This window comes from Blennius ocellaris, assembly GCF_963422515.1.
Source record: "Blennius ocellaris genome assembly, chromosome: 16".
In the NCBI taxonomy this organism is placed as follows: domain Eukaryota; kingdom Metazoa; phylum Chordata; class Actinopteri; order Blenniiformes; family Blenniidae; genus Blennius; species Blennius ocellaris.
In genome coordinates this window covers 1,610,016-1,631,766 of record NC_137665.1, presented here as the reverse complement: position 1 = coordinate 1,631,766, position 21,751 = coordinate 1,610,016, and positions in this window count along the sequence as shown.

Genomic DNA, 21,751 nt, shown 5'->3' with positions numbered 1-21,751 from the left:
TATCAATACAATCGATACGGTATTATATCATGGAGGACGGTATTCAAAACTAGATAGTGTCACAACGCACTTGTTTCAACTTCCGATTATAGGAAACTGCAATAAATACAGGATTTAAATTTTTTTTAACAAAAAAACACAATATTCTTCATAACAGCAGGAGAAGGAAAAAAACCGTTCCTTGAACGGAGGACAGAATAAACAGGTTAAGCTCATTAAGAAGTATTAATATGGCCTGTTGCTTGAGCTTTACATGCAGTGTGGCGTCGCTGATGTACATAATCCCGAAGTGCAGTGCGGCTGGCATTAAGCCCCTGAACACAGGTATAAATATAGACTCATAGATTTAAAGCCTCCAGCTCAGGGAGCTCGATTATACCGGGACAACGATTCCATCCAGGGCGACGTATCGCGACGAAGCGTTCGGTGACTCAGCGGAGTGTGTGTGCACACGGGACAATGTCCGGGTGAAGGGGGACGCTTGGAGACGTGGTTCGCACTGGAGGACGAGGCTCCGGTGGAACGAGGAGGAAAAAGATGGGCGGAAAAAAACCTAATTGGCGATGTGAAGGCGGGCCGGCTGGCAGACACCGTACGAGGCTGCGCCAGAAACAAACTGAGGAAAGCCGATTAGCGTTTCCCTGTGTCAGCAGAATCGACTGTGCGAGGTCACAGTGGGAGAGAAAAGTCACCAAAACAACACTGCAGGTTTTTGCAATGCGAAGCAGTTTTAAAAAAGAAAAAAAAAAAAAAAAAAAAAAAAAAAAAGACCACAAGTCCCTCACACTGATAAATGTTATTTATTTTAACTCAGATGGAGTTTATTCAGTGCTGCTGACTTGTATCCCCTCCATTGTTTGGGGTTTTACACCAAAATCACACTTTGACTGGCAATTTTTCCTTTTTTCTTCTTTTTTTTATAAATTTTCTTTTGAAGAAACGTCTCAAATTTCCCAAATTTTTTATCAAAAGTCACAGCACACTATTCCTAATTTTGGAATGCTCCCAACACTGCGGAGCTACAGTATTGTGCGAAAATCCTGCAGAAGAAAAAAGAAATAATTAGGATAGTGATCTTCACGCCTTGCCTCTTAAAGGGGCAGGCACACAAAATAATTACCTCACTAACTTTAGAGGCAAAATTACAACAGAGTTTCTCAAAAGGCATGAGAATCCTATCATGGTCATTTTGCCATAAGACAATGTTTATCCGAGAAAAGCCTTTTGATCATCCCTCTTGTTTAAAGGAACTTGAAGCGCAACACAGGAAGGAGCCGATGGATTCTGAGTCCGGCCCTCAAACCCCGGGATTCAATGATGACGGAGGTCTTTGGATGAAAATGGACTCAAACTGTGTGAACGACCACACAGAGAGTCCAGCGGGAGCCGCCGAGGGGCTGGACGAGGCCTACGTCCTCCCCGCGGTTCCTGCAGCCGTCCCGAGGTACTACGGCGTGATGGACGACGAAGGCGCAGATGAAGTCTTCATCCCACTACCGCCGCCTCCTCCTCCTCCTCCTCCTCCTGCTCCATCAGATGGAGGCCTTCTGCTGCCAGTAGGGGAGGACACGGAGGAGACGGCCTGTAATTCTGCCGTGGCCCTTTCAGACGGGGCAGCTGACGCCACAGAGCCTGAAGCTAATCCCGGCGGCTTAGACCGGACCCATGGCGAGAAGCAGCCGACGGCAGCAACGAGCCAGGAGGAGGAAGAGACGGCAGCTACAGCGCATATGTCCATGGACACGACGTGGCCGTCTGAAGACTGCCCTCCATCAACTTGTACAGGCGCGGAGTGTCCAATGGAGCGATGCCAGGACGCAGACGATGAGAGACGTCACCGAGAGGACTCCTCTGGAAATGAAGACGCAAACGAGGATATTTTGATTTTGAGTGGAGAAACCGACGCGAAGAGAGAGGGATATCTCGTGGAGACGCCTTTGAACAACTCGGAAAGTGAGAGTTGTGCATCCACGGGAGGAGGAGGCGAAACCCAACGGGAGGACATTTGTGGCTTTGACATCAACATCAACGCAGCGGGGACGGATGCTTGCAGCACAAACGATGATGGTTTTAAGAGTTCAGAGCAAAAAGAGGACAAGACGGGGAGAAATCGGCCTCGGGCGGACGACGATAATGAGCGTCTTGACGGCAGGTCTTTGGAATCTAACCTCACGAAGCACAACTGGGAGAGGAGAGGGAGCGGAAGCGCCGAGGCCTCCGAAGACTCAGAGGAAGTTCAGACGAGAACGGAGGAGGAGGAGGAGGAGGACGGAGGCAGGAGAATATCTTCAGACATCCAGCGGGGAGAGCAGCTCCTTCAGCGTCTGCAGCTGCTGCAGCTCCGACACGACGTAAATGTGGCGGAGATCCCGTGCGAGGGCGACGGGGAGGCCAGGGGTCAGGGAGAGGCTGAGCTTCAGACCGACGCAGAGGATCTGAGACGAGGCGGAGGGAATCTGACAAGTGAAGAAGAGGAAGACGAGTTGAACCTGATGGAGAAGGAGGAGAATGAAAAGAATGGGAGTAAAGGTGTTCAGGAAATGACGGACCCTCTGTGCCGGTCAGAGCCACAGCAGGAGGCGACCGTCGGCACAGAGGCGGGAGACTCCGACGATCAGAGCGACGCCGGTGAGCCTGTAGATTTCCCCCCCGTCAACTTTCACCAAACAATCATCGAAATTCCGCGAGTGTCGACTGGACACCGGCTGTCCGCCGCCGAGACCTCCATCGAGAGGCAGATCCAGGAAGCTCAGAGGAAGCAGAACCTGCAGAGGGCCGGGGGCCTCTTCAACCTCGCCGGCGACCCGGACGTCCTGGAGATTCCCTTCCGGACGAACCTCGACCTCGACGACTCCTTGCCGACTGGGAGCGCCCGGAGCGGCGGCCGGCGGTTCCCCGAGCACAAAATGTCAAGTCAGGAGCGTCAGCGAGAGGCGGTGGACCAGGGGAAGACCTCCGGAGGGTCCGGCGGAGGCGAGGTTCGCCAAATGAAGGAGACAAAGCTGCTGTTTGAAGCTTTCCAGCAGGACAACACCGAGGGTCCGACGAGATACCGGAAGCCCCCGACGTCTCTGGGCGGCAGCCATATTTACCCTTCCGTGCTGGAGCGCACGCGCAGCCTGGAGATGTTCTGCCTCAAGAGTGTCCCCGTGTCTCGGGCACATTCCCTCAGGCTGAGCGAAGCCACGAGCCCCGACAAGAGTCTCGAAAACCTCCGGGTGAAGAGTCCGACCGGAGGACCGCGGGACAAAACCCGCCTGTCCCCTTATCCCAAGCAAGACAAGCACCACCGCCTCTACAAGAGCATGGACTCCATCAGCAACGCCGCCTCCGCGCCGTCCGCGGAGAGCAAGCCGAAGGGGGACGCGGTCGGGCGAACATCTCCCGTCCTCCCACAAAACCCCTTCTTCAAGCTGCGTCCGGCCCTGGCGCTGCAGCCGGAGGTGGAGAAAGACATCCGGGAGGCCAGAGAGAGGGAGGAGGAGCTGCGGAGACAGAGGCGGTCTCTGTACGGCGAGACGAAGCGGCACGCCGAGGACGAAGACGGGACGCGCAAGCTGCCAGGTGAGGCAGTAAACATACTATCCAAACAGTTCGGCCACATTTCTGCTGGACAAGCACTTTTATTTGCGCTTGTTGCTCAGGGTTCACATCCCCATCGTGTTTCTGTGTCTGCTTTCAACAAAAGTATTTTATAAAATAATGTTTAAATCAAATCTAGTTCACAATTTATTTATTAGTTGGTAAATTAACCTCATCTATCAGTAGCTGTGGGTCAAATTCTGCTATAATTGTCATCTCACACTGAAATACATTGCTCTAAATGTTAAAAACACAAGAAATATTTATTATTTTTAATCAATAATAAACACTTCTGATTTAAATTTCATGACCACGACAGACTGCATTAATCCATAATTCTGAGCTAATGTCAGGAAGACGCACATTTGAGCCAAGAAATGTGTGCTACTGTGCAGAAAGAAAGATATAATAGCAATAAATACTCAGCTTCAAGTGAAATGACTGGAAAATACAAGCTGCAGCGCCAAGAGTCACAAGCCAAATCTTGTCATTTGTGCAAAGCCAGTAAGAGTTAAAGGTTTAGCCATGAGCTGAAAGAAATAGCCTCTTCGGTGTCTGGAAGCAGGAACAATGAACCCAATGAAATATTTAGCATGAAACCCTTTGCGTGCATTAGCTACAGCGGCTAGCGTCACGGCTAGCTCGCGTCATCTGGCTCCTGAGTCAGAAAAGGAAAATATAAGATCTCGCTTCTCCTCAATACTCCCTTAAATCACCGCTTCATGTGCTCCGGCTTTAAAAGAGGATCAGCGATGTTTTTTTACTCTTCAAACCCTCGTTCTCTCTTGAAATCTCACAAAAAGCCGTGAACGACTCAATCTTGTGGTCGAGAACACGAATGAACAGTGAGAGACTGAGTGCAAGTCAACGACAATCCCGTTGTTTCCACGCCGCAGTACGACACTGTCATGAACGTCCTTCCACATTAGTGTCACGCGACGTCGTGAAATGCCAGCGATGCCGATCAGCCCCTTGTTGTTCCGCCACACGCGAGTCAGTGGAGCCGCGATCCGGGACGACTTGACGACGCAGAGATACAAAATGGCTTCAGGCGCGCTTGAAATGAATACAGTACGGTGTTTTAGGAAGGAGTGGCGCCGTGTGCAAGGAGCTGGTGTGATGTGTGTGTGTGTGTGTGTGTGTGTGGGGGGGGGGGGGGGGGGGCTGAAGGCAGTGACTCAGTCTGGAGACGAAGTGAGCCACGATACATTTTCTACACAATTATGACCCCTTTGAGCAATGGAAGTGACAAATGATGCATCTGTTGATTTGTTCTCTATGACTGAGCGACGATTCATCCGTCATGTGAACTGATGAACTGATGAACTGATCCGGAGCCGAAGGCACCTTGATATTTAACGATCAGACCAATTACATCAAATTTACTGACATACATTGGAAGTAAACCGCTGTTATTTTGAAAATGCATGTCGGAGATATTAGATCCAATTACTTTGAATTGCTTTGCGTTCCTAAACATAAAAAAGATGCGTTTTCACTTGGGGCCGAGGAGATTCATGTTGACTGCAAAAGAACATTTTCCCAACATCTTGAAAGCGATGTATCGGCAAAAAAGAAAACGATGTCATTGTCATGCCAGGCCACTAGTGGGTGCTGTTGGTTGTCCTCGTAAGGAAACACGTGTGCGCAATGAGAGTACAGACACATCCTGGTGCTGCTCGTTTCACTTGATCCGTTTCTTCTCGCCCTTCAGACGTCAGGCACCAGTCGCGGGGGAAACTGGAACGCGTCTGGCCGCCGCCGTCCAAGAAAGACCAGAAGAAACCCGAGCAGGTAAAGCGCCTCACTTTGATCGCTTTCATTCCTGGCGCTTTTTTTTTTTTTTTTTAATTCTGTGTGATTGGCGATTCCTGATTCGTTGGCGGCACCGTTGAGCTTCTCCTCACAGAGTTAAGAGGAGAATCAGATCCGGGGTTTCTGTCCTCTGTGTGTCTTTTCGGACGGGCCAGTCAGACGGTCCTGAAACTGACCTCAAAGTGAGAGGATCAAAGAGGAAAGTCCTAATCCCCGGCTCTAAGCCCTGCACTTGTCTTTGTGTGACTTCGCAGCAGGAGCCCAAAGTTCACAGAGCAGGAGGTCAGCGGGCGCCTCTCTGGCAGCGCTGGGAGTCGGGGCTGATCAACGGCCAGCCGGCCAGCGAGCACAAGTGACGCTTCCTCGGGAACGCCGTCGATCTGCAGAGGCGCTTCTCAATGACGCAGACTGCCGAAGCACTGATCGGCCGTCATAGGATGATCACCGCGGGGTGCCATAATGAAGAGTCTTATTCACGTTTCAGGTGAAAACGCATCGTTAAGTGAAGGTTTAGTGTATTTTTTTAGTTTCTGGTTGCACGAGGAGGTCGGTCCTAAAGTCAATATGTGCGTCGAAACAGAGGGGAAAATCTGCAGCAGAGCAGACGGGTGAGCTGGTCATCGTCTCATTTTCACCGACGGTAGAAACGAACGCATTAAAAACCAATGCCAGCTTTCAAGCTACAGAGCAATTAAACCACATTACATTAAAAGGGGTCATATTATACAGAAATGTTGCTTCTAAGACGTTGTGTTCAAAGTTTATTTCCCCCAAATCCAGCTTTTTCTTGATTCTCCTCCATTAGAATATTGGATCCGAGGAGCTGCATTCAGAATCTGCTGTGTCTGTGTGAGCTGGACTGGCTCCGCCCCCACACACGCCCATCTATGGTTAAGAGGAGGAAGTACTTCCTCTCGTGGCGCCATGTGCCAGAGCAGAGCTGCCTGATTGTGGGAGGAGTCAAAGGGGGAGGAGCCTACCTTGATTGTGATTGGCTGAACCCCCCGATGACACTACATAGGGTTTGATTTCTGATTGGCTGCTTGGAGCAACACACTTTTTAAAACCTGGAACAAGGAGAGAGAGAGGACAAACTTTCTTCACTTCTGGGGCGTCGCTCCTGGTGTGGAGACGATTAGTACTGCTGGAAAAGTACATTTTGCATAATATAACCTCTTTAATCTCATCGCAAATATTCCTCCCATTATTAAATAGACATTGTGTGTTTAAATGTAAATATTTATGTATCAGACCTGATCAGTGCATTTTGTTAGTTGATCAGCTTCCACTCCCGTGTGCAAAATATCATGTTTGCACCTGTTTCTAACATCAAAAGCTAAAGTCTGAGTGGTTTTGTTTTTTGGTGGTTTTCACGCCGAATAATTACACAAGTGGTCATAATGCTCTGGCTGATTGTGTACAGTCACGGAGTGTATTCATTGACGTTAAATCTGTGATAAGCTGGGACTCAAACAGCTGTTTAAAACTAAACAAACGTCAAACCCGATTAATTAACGATTTTCTCCACTTCCTGTTTGTGCCGGTGTGCTTTAGGTTGGACTTGACAGGCTCAGTGGAGACCAAGCAAAATTCCAAAACAAAGGTTGACCATGACATGTTCAAAATAAAAGCATGATGGACTCAGATAATGGCTGGAAACTACGATCAGAGACATCGATCAGAATAAAAATCAAATAACCAAAATCTTCCCGTTAGTTCAGGTCCGCTTCATTTCTGCATCTGAGGTGTTTTGTTTTTTTTTCCTTTTGTTTTTCTTTTGATTTCTCAAACTATGGCGATTTAGTTCTGTTGAGACGAATAAAGCAAACGCCTCCTGGTAAAGACTCTTGGTTTTTATTGAACAGTTCCAAGTTAATTTACAGTTAGGAAGCACATGATGCCTCCGTAAACTGAAGTCAGGGGACCAAATGTTTTGTATAGAACTTTCCTGAGTGTGTCTCTTTTACAAGAAGGCGCCCGGTCGGTAATCTCCACAGGCAGAAGTTCACGGCTCATCCCGTCTAAGCGCCATCTGTCAAGCCCGGCGGCTTCTGCCAAGAGAGAAAAGACTTTCACCTCCCGGCTCAGAGACTCTCCCGCCTTAATTGGCTTCGGCTTCTCGCCGCCCCGTGAGCCGCCGGCGGGGCCGAGGCCTTTGACATTTGGAGATATCTTCCCTAAACATTCCCAACGCCGACCCAAATAGCAGCCGTCTGTGTTTCCACCGGCCAATAGGTCTTAAGTCCTCACAGCCGGGAAGTCGAGTTCAAGTTAAACGACCATCCTTTCTCCTGGATCAGAGTCGGGCGGCGTCTCCAACGCCATCATAGTCCCTGATAATCCAAACTGTACTGACGACTTTGTTAAATTCACGTCCACTGCTTCTAAAGTGAACACAACTTGCATTAACTACTTAATTAACCACAACGTCACTCAATCTAACATTACCAGACTCAATCATCTCAGAAACGTTGAATTAAGACAATACTAATGCAGGAACCTCACACAGGAGACCGCATGTGAAAACCTCTGAGAAACTATTCATGTCTGGGTGAATTAAGGAAATGTAGTTTCAACACATTCAGCAATTTCAATAGTACCAGTGGTGAGGTATTTAAAAAAAAAGTAGGTAAAAACAGAATATAGATTTTACCAAAGAACATTAGAGAGAAACTGGGTAACTTCTGCAGATAGATGAAAAAAAAGATCAAAGTTAAAAGTCAGTATTGAACAGCAAGACGTCGTTTCTAGTCAACTTTGCTGCTTTCGGAAGAAAATTCCCACTTTCCTCGTGGTAATTTCCCACCTGCCTGGCGTTGTTTTGACTTTTCCCACGCCACGTCGTCTCATGAACATAACATTATAGCAACAATGATCGACGTGTATTTAAAGCTCGAAGGAACCCGACGAGCAACCCGGTGAACTGGATTAGACGTGTGGGAGAAGAGGAAAAAAAAATCTGTCACGTTCACTTTAATTCAAGAAAACATGTGGCGGGACGAAGAGGAGTTCCGGTGTCGGAGAGAGAAAAAAATGTGAAGGACGTGTGACGTTAGAGACAGAAGCTCAAGAATGTGTGATACACTAAAATAGAAGATCCCACATCAAGTGAAGCATGAATAGAATTTCACGGGAGTATGATGCAGTCTTTTCCACAGCCAGTAGAGGTCAGTATAACCTTAGTATAGAACAGGAAGCGATCCAAGGAAATGTCATGTTGCACTGACATGACATAACTCATGACATAACTCATGACATAACTCATGATCATCCTGAAGAATTTCAGGATTTCTTATTGTATTTTTCGAGAAAAGTGCAATTCTATAACACTAATGCATTAAATATGTGCAAACTACAACTGGACATGTTTTCAAAGGGACAGTAAAAACCCATAATCTTCACCCTTACATAATCACGTCACTTTCAGAATCATCTGCTGATTCATTCATGGTTTTGGTAATTGAGCGGCCACGTCACAGGAAGTGCAATCATATGCTGAGAAAGTACATCGCTTATGTAACGTCTGTACCTCTCCCAGTGATGCGTCACTCTCCTCAGAACTGCAGCCAGCGGCGACGTGCATTATCTCTTCAACGCACCTCAAGAATGGGTGGAAAAAAGTTGCCTCCTGGGCCTTCTGCATCAATTCCTGCTACAACGCGGAATTCTTCAGACGTTTGTTTGAGAATCTAAACGGTTAAAGAAGAAAAGCGAAGCTGTTAAGGGTGTACTTTTACATGCGATTCTCCCACATTTCTTGGAAAGCTCAGTTCAATCTTGACCAACTTTTGGCAGATGTGCGTGTTTTGTCAGCCAGAAGAGAAAAAGAAAGGGTTGGGAGGTGGGAGGGGGGGGTTAGATGAAGACAAAACAGCACTTTCTATTATCGTAGCCCCACGTGTACAGACGGAGGGTATGGAGCAGCTCTGACATCGCTGCTGCGAGACGGGGCTCGACTCGGCTCTGCACCGCCGGCAGATGATGGATGACTCATTCCCGCCGCCCACACCACTTCCCCTCCGTCAGGAGCTTTCATCAACTGACTCTGGCTCGGCTCGGCATGGTGCTGGTATCTCCCGGGGGGGGTGGGGGGGGGGGGGCTGTTTCAGCCAACAAGCAGAGTTACAGCGATGACTCCCGGGCATGGGGAAATAGCGATTTGTTGAGTCAAGCACTGAGACGCCCTGACACTGATGTTGTAATCAAGAGGAGAATGAGTAAACCGTTTAAACTGTCAAGTGATTAAACTCCATTGCGCAGACCAGCGAGGCTGAAACTCATGAGTCTGAGGCCACATCGCCAGCCTTCTGCTAAAAAACAATTCCGTCCACACGTCCCGATGAACTCGGCGCAACACGAGACTTCATGTAGTTCACCTGCCGGGCCTGTAGGGGCGCTGTGACTCACCAAACACACCAAAAATGCAGAAGAAGACAGAGCACATGGAGATTTAGAAGTAGAATCCTAGTATCCTATAGGTCTATGGTCCTGCTGCTCCTGCTGCTAGCATCAGTAGCTTCTAGTTCTATAGGTCTATGGCCCAGCTCCTGCTAGCGCCAGTAGCTTCTAGTTCTATAGGTCTATGGCCCAGCTCCTGCTAGCGTCAGTAGCTTCTGCAGCTGCACCGGAGCTTGTAGTCCCTGATTGTTGTGGTTATTTGATGACATCACGGACTGCGGTGGGGGGAGGGGGGTGGGGGGGCGATTACCTCCGGGGTTTTAGAATTTCCCCGCTCATTACTTCTTCTACTGTGATCAGGATCAACCAGCAGAAGTTCTCTGGTCGCTGCAGCAGACTGGGTAGATTTCACTCGTACGGTTTACTGGTCAGGCGACAGTCCAACTGTCAACTGAAGCCTTAAAGCTTCTATTACACGATTAGGTCAAATGAGCAACTTTCCAGGATCGTGGGCTTCAGCGTCGCGGCACAGGAAGAGGTACGACTAAAAGTAGACGGCGTTCCTCCAGGTTGAAATGAGACGGTGGGGAATCTGGTGGCGATGGCCTTCGTCCGTCAAGAGGTTTACCAGGTTCAGCCAACCGGGACCCGGCCCAAGGTTCACCCAGGAACCGCTGGAGACGTCACATCTCTCAGATCTGGCTTTATCTGGAAGACGACGCTCGAGTCGGGGCTACGATCCAAACTACCACCACCATGACCGAAGGTCTATTAAGAGAAGACAAACACGCGACGAGCCCAATTCTGGTGCCTATTTCACAAATCTTCAGAGAAATGCTCTAAAATTCCAAACCAATGAAAAACTGGATCCAAGAGATTTAATTTTTCACAGTTTTGAGCTCAACTTCATGTTGGACAACTTTTTTTTTTTTTTTTAATGGTCGGTCGTATCTTGTCTTTCTTGGCCTCTTAGAGAAAAATCGTAATTTTAGTAATTCTGGACAAAGTATCTGTCTTTCGTCACATTTTCTCATCGCCTCGTGTTTTTGTTTTGGGTTTTTGTTTCCACTCTTGGATTACTGAAGTGAAACACATGAACAAACAGCGAGTAGCCAGTGAATGAGGTAAGGAGGGACCTCATGTGGCCCCGTTGAGTAAAGCCTTTGTCCTCAACAAATCCCCCCACCCCCACCCCCATCCCCCACTTTTGGCACAATGGAAACTCAGTTGTCTAATTCCATTATCCCACATTACATCGGTCTACAATAATATGAAGAAGTCCTTCACTGTAAGACGAGTGTTCGTGTTAAATGCTTTGCTTTACTCTGTGTTTTCTTTGAGTTTTTTTTTTTTTTTTATTGTCGGAGTCCAACTGTTGCCCCAAACTGTTCTCTCTCGATGTGCTCTTTATTAAAACCCAACGCAAATTTTGAACTCTGCCTGAAGGCCATTTAGTTTCCATCATAGTAGATCTCTTAAGCAGCTTAGAAATACGCGTTTCTGAGAGTCATTAGCTTCGTTTATTATTTTAGAACAACACCGACGGCTGGATCCACTGAACAGTACAACTCATTGTTTGGCTCGTTTCACACTGGCTAAATCTGCGTGATTCTTTGTGAAACACGGCGGGAAAATATAAATATATTGACTGTGCAAACTGAGCCAATTTCACCACTTCGCCATCAACCAGTTGATGAGCGTTGACGTTTAACAGCACGGACAAATGTGCTTATATGTGCGCACCATAAGCAACTTCATATTGTTGTTTATTGGAGTTTTTTGTCAGACAAAGCACCTTTTGAGTCTCCTTGAACTTCATGCAAAATGTGCTTCAACTGAAAGCTACGATCTGGAGGGAACAAATACTTTTCATACCAGCGTCTGAGAACTGGTGCTTTTTTCACCCACGAAGAAATGTTTTGCCTAAAAATGCTCTGAAGATCAGAAGTTTCCGAAGATTTTCCTCCAAACGGTTTCAGTGATCACTTTATTTAGTTCTACCGCTGAATTCAGAGTTTGTAGCTCCAGGTCTCACTCCCTAAGCGAGCGCCGGCGATTAAAGGAAACGTGGGTGAATGAGCTACTGGTACTTTTTTTTTTTTTTTTAAGTAATCTGAATTTATTCCACTTTGCTTTTCAAATGTGTTTTTCATGTTTTCACTCCTGTAGTTTTGCATTTCATTTTACTTTTCAAGAAACCACGAGCCTCAGCATCTGCACGTATTTGTGCAGGGGGGGGGGAAAAAAACAAATCATTTAGTATATTTGTGCCCTTGTGGGAAGCGAGGGAAGCGATGGCAGAGGTTCAGAACGACCAGAGCGTCGCCGGGTGAACCTGAGCGGCCGGGACACTGTGCCACCGCCAGGCTGGAAGGAACTGGGTGGAAACTGGGCCATCTATATCTGGACTACCCTCTGATTATGAACAGATTATGCAACCGCACAGCAGGCTTTATGTAACCTGTTACAGCCCGAGCGCCCCTTTCTGGGTAACCCTTTGTTCCCAAATGCAGTGGTTTAGTGTCTCGGGCCGTCGTTTGCCTCCACGGATAAAAAAAAAAGAGCCACCTGCCGAGTTCTCCTGACACCTCGGCTCGTCGGGATTTCACACCGTCCCCCGTTGTGAAATAAAGCCCGTAAACCCTGTTTAATTCGTGGCGGTGATGTTAAAACGGTGAGTGTGTGTGTGAGGAAGAACCTCCGCTGTGGGGACGGAGGTACAGACGTGATGTGACGGGCTGCAAATCCTGCAGACGCTTTTATATTCACTCATTCCATTCAGTTCTTCGGCTGCATTGCGGAGCTGGAAGAACCTCTGCAAGAGGAACTCTAAACGTCGTCCAGTCTGTGCAGCGTACCATGAAAGCCACTAAACCAGGGGGGGGTCCAACATGCGGCCCGGGGGCCAGAAGCGGCCCGCCAGAGGATCTAATCCGGCCGCCATGTGATTTACTTCTTTTTTTAGTATAAATATAGAAACTGACAGAGGCTGATCTAAAAAACACTCGATTGGCAAAAATGACATTCAAAACCGGCATTAGTCAGAATTAATTAATGCGTCTGTGGAGGTCACGTGACGCAACACCTTTCACAATAAAGGTGTCCAATTTATGTGAAGTGACACTTTAGACACGTAAACTCAAAAAAATGTTCCAGATGATGACAAATTGTTTTAATCCTGAATAAAAATATGATATCCAGATACAGATATTGTGGGTTTTTTTGCAAATATAATATCTGATTAACTTTAATATGTATATTTCAGAATACACTGACGAATTCTTGCAGTTACAAAAGGATCAAAAGAAGGAAAGACTCTGACATTTGTCCATATCTACAGTTTAATATGTGATGTTTGACGTGTTGGGCCTCCAGAGGTCAGAGGTCAGATCAGGTTGCTGTGGCTCCTCAACTGGAATCAGTTTGACGCCCCTGCACTAAACCGAAACCAGTGGTAGTAGCGAGGTGCCCGCCGTTTTTAAACCTGGTTTTTTAATGCTGTGTATCGTCTGCAGTGTGTCCAGAGTGCGTCTCGTCCTCAGTGACGTCGTTACGTCTTCTGAAGGCGGCAGGAACTGTTCTAGTTCCTCCGCTGACCGGAGAGGAGAGCAGCCAACGACCCTTCTGACGACCCTTCTGCTTCCTTTTCCACCAACGAGCAGTGCCTCCGCCAATAAACAAGAGTTCAGTGAAATTGTAACTGGGGATGACAGCTTGTGGCGTTGCTAATCCTGAAGCTCAGCCGGCAAAACAACGGACAGAGAGCATAAACTGCAGAGCTGCTTTCACTGGAGCTTTTCAGCCACATCGGTTGTAAATCTTGTGAAGTTCTCCGAGCTCGTTTTGGTCTTTCTGGCTGCACTGAAGAGTTTGTATCGTCCTAAAGATGTGGATCAATGACACTTTGAGGAAACGTGGGAGACTCGTTTTCTCTGGACTGGGCTCCGAACCGTTTCACGCCGTGTTGCGTCACACAGACGTCTTTCATGGAGGCCACTGAGGCCTGCATGGAAGACGCCTTGGAGGAACCGTGTAACGAGTTACGTTGACGTCAGATTCCAAAAGGTGCACGGTCGCCTCACGTCAGCAGGGAAGCGCTCGTCGACTGTTAACCAAGTGAGGCGCAGCAGTGCCTCACCTTCCCGTCGTGAAAAACAGAAAAAAAAAAAGAAAAACGACCTTACAAGTTGTAGGACAACGTCCCAACAGAGACGCTCTTTCTCTGACTGAGTTTCTTTCCCTGAAAACAACATTTAGTTTACACAGGGAGCGGATCAGTGGCTGCTGAGAGAGACGGAAACAAAACAAACTTATGTCACGGGTGAAACCCAACGTGTGTGTGTGTGTGTGTGTGTGTGTGTGTGTGTGTGTGTGTGTGTGTGTGTGTGTGTGTGTGTGTGTGTGTGTGTTCACACTTTATTCCTCCATACTTCCCCTGCAGCTGCATGTCCTGTCCTGCTACGTCTTCTATTCTATCCTTTCACTTTCTCCTCGTATGTAGTTTGTTTTATGAGCATTTCATAAGCATAACCCCCCCCCCAAAAAAAAAGCATCATCACAGCCCCCCCACACACACACACACCCCAGAAGTGGTTGCTTTGGAAACATCGTGACGTATTAAGACGGCACCAGAATAGAAACAGGAGGAGGAAAGTGGGTCGGAGGCTTTTGGCTCCTACTTCACAGTTGGTCGGAGCGTTTCCCCATATGTCTTCCTCTTGTGTGTGTCGCTTGGTGGAGGGTGTGTGTGTGTGTGTGTGTGTGTGTGTGTGGGGGGGGGGGTTCAGGAATAGACGGGCCTTCCCTGATTAACAGCCACGAAAGCGTCACCCGGCAGGTCGGGATCAAAGCGGCGACTTGAGGAAACATGTGGGAAGTGAGAAACTATCAATAAACACACTGGCATGTGTGCTGGCGCTTGTTATGAAACCCCCCCATCATCACCCCCCCCCCCCCCCCCCCACCCCACCCCCCTCCAGCCCCCCCCAAGTCAAACAAAATGAGTCACAGCCTATTTTTAGCTGCTGCAATACATCTCTTATGTGTAGAGGCCGGGATAGAGGCTGCGTCTGCGGTATAGACGAGCTGTTACATAAACGTCTTTCTGCATTGGAGCACCGGGGTGGGGGGGCGGGGGCGGGGGCGGGGGCGGGGGGGGGGGGGGGGGGGGAGGGCTGCACTACATGACTCTCACTTCACCTGCATTTTTCTTAGTCATCAGCCAACCTATTAATAATCTCCAGGACGGCTAAATCTGGTGCTTTTACACTTTATTTTGGCGAGGCCCGGGGAAACTTCACACCTAATTAAAGAGCTGGAGTTCCTGTGAAACACAAATCCTGCACTTTTTCTTTTTTCTTTTTCCTTCATTTATAAAACTGTGGTAAAAGCACTCGAGTACTACCTCCATGGTCGGTCGGTCGGTCGGTCGGTCGGTCGGTCGGTCGGTCGGTCGGTCGGTCGGTCGGTCGGTCGGTCGGTCGGTCGGTCGGTCGGTCGGTCGGTCGGTCGGTCGGTCGGTCGGTCGGTCGGTCGGTCGGTCGGTCGGTTGGTTGGTTGGTCGGTCGGTCGGTCGGTCGGTCGGTCGGTCGGTCGGTCGGTTGGTCGGTTGGTTGGTCGGTCGGTTGGTCGGTTGGTCGGTTGGTTGGTGGGTCGGTTGGTTGGTCGTTTGGTCGGTCGGTCGGTCGGTTGGTTGGTCGGTCAGTCGGTCGGTTGGTCGGTCGGTCGGTTGGTTGGTCGGTCAGTCGGTCGGTCGGTTGGTTGGTTGGTCGGTCGGTCGGTCGGTTGGTTGGTCGGTCGGTCGGTCGGTCGGTTGGTTGGTCGGTCGGTCGGTCGGTTGGTCGGTCGGTCGGTCGGTTGGTTGGTTGGTCGGTCGGTCGGTCGGTTGGTTGGTCGGTCGGTTGGTCGGTCGGTCGGTTGCCAACCCAAGCGTTTGATTTGACTAAACCCTAAAACTTTGGACTCTTGATGTCGCGTCTCACTGGCGGTCGTGTAAAACCTGGATTTTCCTGACTCGCACTAATTCCTTGAATATTTCCGCTCTAACTTTAGACTCCCGCGTCAAATACCTGAGTTTTCTTGGTGACTCGAAGCCACGACCTTGAGCTCATTTATTGTGAAGCACAGTCCGTACTCTTCTTTGACTCTCGTTCTATAGCTCACAACTTTTGAATGATTTTCACATCATTTAGTCTTTGCATAGGAACATTCAGAACCCATTTATAACCCCTGAAAATCAATACGCGTCATTAATTTCTGCCATTTTACAAGCGGCTTACATTTTCTTTTTTTTTTGTCTGCTTACAATCCGTGTTCCTGTGTGGTACAGTGAGACTCGTCGTTTCACAGAAAGTCAATGTTGTGATCTTGAAATCGAAAAAATAATAACGACAGAACCTCTCAGTCGTCGTACATTCGAGAACAAATCTCCAGCCGTAGAATAAACATCCCGGCGTACTCCGCGACAATCGCTCTGTTATAAAACTCCTTATCAATCCACCACAGCAAACCACAATCGACAGACACGCCGCCGCACCCTTTCACAATAAGACATGTGACGCTGGAAGGGCCTTCGGGGACGCCGATATCGGTATCGATGTAAGACGGACCGTAAATCGTAGATATAAAACACTGGATGCTCCACGCCACCTGCCGACAGCGCCGCCAGCTTGGAGAGGTCTCCCACTGCTGCTAAACATGAAGGTCCCGGGCTGGAACATCCACAATAACATCCGTAGCTCGCGTGCTAATCCACGTAGCAACACAAATAATAGAAAAGCTCTAGCACGTGGAAGACTTTTCCCCTCCCTCACTATTTTCTCCATGAGGTTTCCACGAGATAGAGCTTTTGACAACAGAGGCTGTTTGACGGTTGTTCACGGCAAGCGTAGCCTTCGCATGTTATTTGCGTTGCACTTTACATCCGGGGATCTCAAAGTGCTAAAAACAACAATGTCGGCTAGAAGAAACAACCGAACACATTAAAGACACAGCAGTAAAATCAATAAGAGCTTGAGAACAGTATAAATTATAAGTACTTGTATTGGTGCTCGGTAACCGCAAGTCGCTAAAGGTTTTTAAAACAGTGCTATTTGTGCATTCCCTGTTATTTTCTACCTTCAAATAGGTAGAATTCTTTCTTATCTGTCACTTTTTCTTTTAATTCTCCCTCTTTTTACGGCATTTGAAGGATTTTTTTTTTCAAAAGTTTTTTTTAGGGAACTTCAATGTTTGTTTGTTTTTTCAACTTCATGCGTTATTCCTGAGGCCTGACCGGCCGATAACAAGCACAACGTGCCGCAACAAGAGGGACTGTGTACCTCGCTGCGTTTGCTGCAAAAGAAGAAGGGGGGGGGGAGAAACGGGCTGGAGAGGAGGCTGTGAAAACCCGACGTGACTCGTAGGTCAGGGAGAGCATGTGCCGATTACGAAACCGCGCCTGTGTTTCTTAATGCTGAACATTACAGGAATGTAGGCCAGCGCCGCTCTTTCGTAATGCGCGCTGCCGGCTGCAGCGTGTTGAGCGAGGATCACATTAGATAACGTTATACAGCAGGTGAAAGTAGGCCAAGCGCCGCTCGGTGCCAGTGCAGCACGCGCTACTACTGAGCAGCATCACACAGGAGAGAGAAGGAAGTCAGAACTGTTAAAAAAAAATGCGCTTCCTTTCCTCTCGGCTCCACGGTCGAACACCTTCCCGGCTCGCCTGTCCCACTTCTGGCGACGCCGGTCACGGCGGCTGTAAACAGACTTGTCTTCGCCGCCCACTCGGCGAGTAACAGGACGCGGACGTTTATATCCTTCCTGCCGCCCGCCGCCGCCGCCGCCAGAAGACGAACAAGGAGAGAGAAAAATCTCCCCGAAAGCAGTTTTGTGTTCAACCCACCCGGCCGGTCCGGAGGTTGTTTTTTTTTTTGTCAAGGTCTTTTTATTATTTTTTCAACATACAAACAAAAACATAAACGTCAATGATGTTTCACTTAAGAACAGTGAAACATCCCCCTCCCCATAGCTCCATTTGAGCTATTCTCTCAATGGTTCATAGAAAATAAAACAAATCAGAAGTTCAAGCTTTCTAAGGTACAGTGTATACAGAGTGAATATATGCATATATACACATGCACAAAGAACAGATAAATGCTCATATAACCACACACATACACACACCAATGGATTATTAAAAAAAAAAAAGCCCTGAGTGAACATTGAAATAACTCAAAAAGTGGTAGGATCATCAGCTCTAATTTACAATGTCCTTGGCTTCCATTTTTTCAATAAAAGTTATAAACGGCTGCCAGATGGTATAACATTTTTGGGCACTGCCTATTGTGGTGTATCGTATCTTCTCACATCTCAAGAAATGGATAATGTCATTTAACCATGATTTAAAAGTCGGAGGATGTTCAACCCACCCGGCCGGTCCGGAGGTTTTTTATCTCCAAACGTTTTAATCTGTCAAGTTTTACCACAGACGACCTGAGAGCCGTTAGTGGCTCAGTAAAGCCCCAGATATCATCTCCTAATGATTACCTATCACGTTTCCTGGAAGGGGGTACGACTTCAACGGATAGCAAACAGCCAGAGACCTTTTTTTTGTTTGTTTTTTTAAATGTTGTTACTGAATTATAGAGAAACTTTTTCAAAAGAAAATGTAACTTAGACCAAAGTATATCATCAGTAAAGTCTCTATTTACAATTTGAATTGGTTCATCGATGAGAAAAATCAGTTTATTCTCTGACAATCCGCTGCCAACAAAGAGGTGTACCACAGGGTTGTATATTGGGACCTCTTCTGTTTGAATCTATTGAATTCATTTAATTTCTTAGTTCAACATTTTCTTGTTCACCCATCCATTTTTTTTAAACTACTTTATCCAATCCAGGCCCTGGAGACAGGAACTCCTTGCATATCTGTATAAAGCAAAAAAATTAAATAAGGCTGATTTTGATCGTATAACCCAACAGTTTAAAAAAAAAAAAAAAAAGGTAAATACAAAACTCTGCAAAATCCGTGGAAAAAAAATTGAAATTCTTACAATTGTTATGCATTTCGACAGTAATGTTTCACCAGCAGTTGTTGTGACTCATTTGTCGTCACACAAGTTGTATATTACACTATTCTAACATGAAAACGCTGCAAAAGCGCCATAAAAGGCACGAGGTTCAAGATGTTTTTCAGTTGAGACTGAAAAACATTCCCCGTTTGCACAGTTATCTGCCCTCGTTCAGCGCAGGTCAAAGCTACAAGGTGAGCCGATCCATAAGCGCTGCAGCGAGAATGTTGAGAATGTGGCTTGAACTTGCTGCACCCGCTGCTCCGCTCACGTCTTAACATTGTTTTTCTCCGTCAGGCATTATGAGCAAGGAAACATTCATGTCAGCCACAACGCCGCTAGCTTTAGCTGTGACATGCACACAGAACATCAGCTCAAATAATGAATTAAACGGTGTATATTTGTATGTAATCATTCATTTATATTGTGAATCGTTACGATGGCGCTTCACTGTCCGGTGTTTCGGTTTCACTGGCGCCCCTGTTAACTGGTGACTTCTGCCAGCAGCCGTTAGCAGCGGCTCACGTTAAAACAGGACAAAGAAACGGCACAATGCTTTAAACGTCAATGGAAACGCGATTAAGCGACGCTCGCTATGGATTTTGGTCGGCTCCAGGAAGCCGGTCACCAGTTAACAGGGAAACCTGTTGATCCGAAACACCGGCGGTACAAATCGCCCTCTGACTCCGTCGGTGTCGTGACGCGGCGGCCAATCGGCGGCTGAGCGTGACTCACTCTGTGTTTCATGAAGCTTCCTGCACCGTGTCGTTACCAAACTACCTCTGATGCACAAACAAACATTAGCATCGCTGTTGAGGAGCGAAATGCGGCAGTTCGCATATTTTTAGCTTCTTGATGTCGTCAGTTTTTAAACTACTTCCTCTAACAGACAGATTTTGGAGCGTCTTCATATTGTTCTTCAGGTTTTCTGTGTTAAAATAGAGTGGCGTCCCCTTTAAGGCACATTTTTCTCATATTTTCTCATCATCAGCTGCACTTTTTTTTCGTGTTTTGTTTCCTCAGAAGCCCAAAGGCAAACTCAGTTTCTCAAGAAGTCCGTTGCCCAACATCTTGACAAACACATGTATGGCGCAACACTTGTTCCTGTTGCATAAATCTGACAGACATTTCAGTCTTCTTGGGAATGTTTTTCATATTAAAACGCCGACGCACGCCCTGTCCCGACGCCGTCAGAATCGACACATGATGAAAGAGTCTTCGCAGGTACAAAGGGAACATCAAAGGCAGTTTGGGAACAAACTGGAGCAACAAGAAAGACTCAGACTGGAGATATTCAAATGACAGAACTCCGCGTTCTCTCTCTTCACTCGGGAACCTTTCCGGCTCCTCGTATTTCCGTGTCGCTTTAAGCGCCTCAACAGTCCAACAAGCTGCTAAATATCATTTCTGGACGGATCTGCCTGCGCCTTTAAACACAACGATCAGCAGTGAGCAACAGACCCTCACGCTGGGTGTAGCGTCGACGTAGCTCCACGAGGAGAACGTACAGAATGTGCAGAAAGAAGCATTTATTTGTCCTCCGCTGCTCAATGTTTCCACTCGTCTATTGTACATGCTGCTGTTTGTCTCTCAACACAAGGCCTCAGTTGATTCTCCTCCTCAGTTAATCAGCCTATACATTAACGCCGCACGAGGAACAACACCATCTATGTTCTGGTGCTTTATTTCTTCGTTCTAATGACGCTTCTTGGCACTTCATTTTATGGAATCAGGTGTCGGTTTACCTTCGGGAGGCGAAGACTATTTATTATTCGGGCCAAGTAAAAACAAAGAGGTTGTGTCAAAAACGCTGGAAGTCTTCCGTTTCGCGATGTGGAGAAGAGGCGAGGAATCAAGCAGTGAGAAAGAATCCCACGACCCGTGACACTCGAGACCCGTGATGAACTCAACTGTCCACCTGCCGCCGTGACTTCGTCGTTTCAGAGCTCAATACAATGTCTAATCTGAGTCGTTCTACTTCATTCGGATGCGTCTCGAAGCTGAATCCGTTTGCACACAACTGGAAGATCCTCAAAGTCGCCCTAGAGTCCTTGTTATTAGTCAGAAAATTTGCGGCCGCCGTTCCTAGAAATAGGTCCAAGAGAGCCGGCGCACTTTAATTTGCCACTGGAGCCACTGGAGCGGAACGTTCCGGCTTCCCGCGAGGAAACACTTTGGTCGTAAAGCTTCACGTGACCAAAGTCTTGTTCGGAGAAGCCGCGGCGCTTTAACCGGAGGCCTCGGGTTTGTATCAGAGACCAAGGATGGTCAAACAGTAAAAAGGTCACGGGGCCCAGAGTGTATCTCCGTGTCAAACGCAGCATGTTTGCTCAGGGAGTTGACATACATGATAGGATCCAGGACAAGCGGTCCGCCGTCTCCAGCACGTACACGTCCCGCTAGAAGCCGCCATAAAAGCCAAGGTCAGTTGGGGCCCCCCTCTTTCCGCCCCTCGCTCTCCGCGGCCCCACAAACAACAGCTACCGTGTAAATACCTGCATCGCTGTGCCACGCCGACTCCGCCACACGGCATCGAGCAAAATCAAAAAAGGTGGCGGACCGATCGCACGGCGCCACGAGAGCGGCTGAGGCGTTGCGTAACGAGCGGGATAAAGATCGGAACCTTTGGCAACGGCGAGCGGCGAAGCACAACCAGAACTGGCTTCATTCTCTATGAATACTTTTATAAATATAAGTTACCCCTGCGAGACGCGTTACATAAGTCCGCAGACTCACGCAAGTAGAATCTTTCATCCTGCAGGATTGAATTATTATTATTTTTTGATGCTTCCTTGAAAACATTACATGCAGGATTTGTGGTTTCCACCATAGATATATAACAGTAGATGCCGCACAGCCGATCGGCGCCTGTTGACAGGACGTGCCCGCAGCGCCGCCATCTT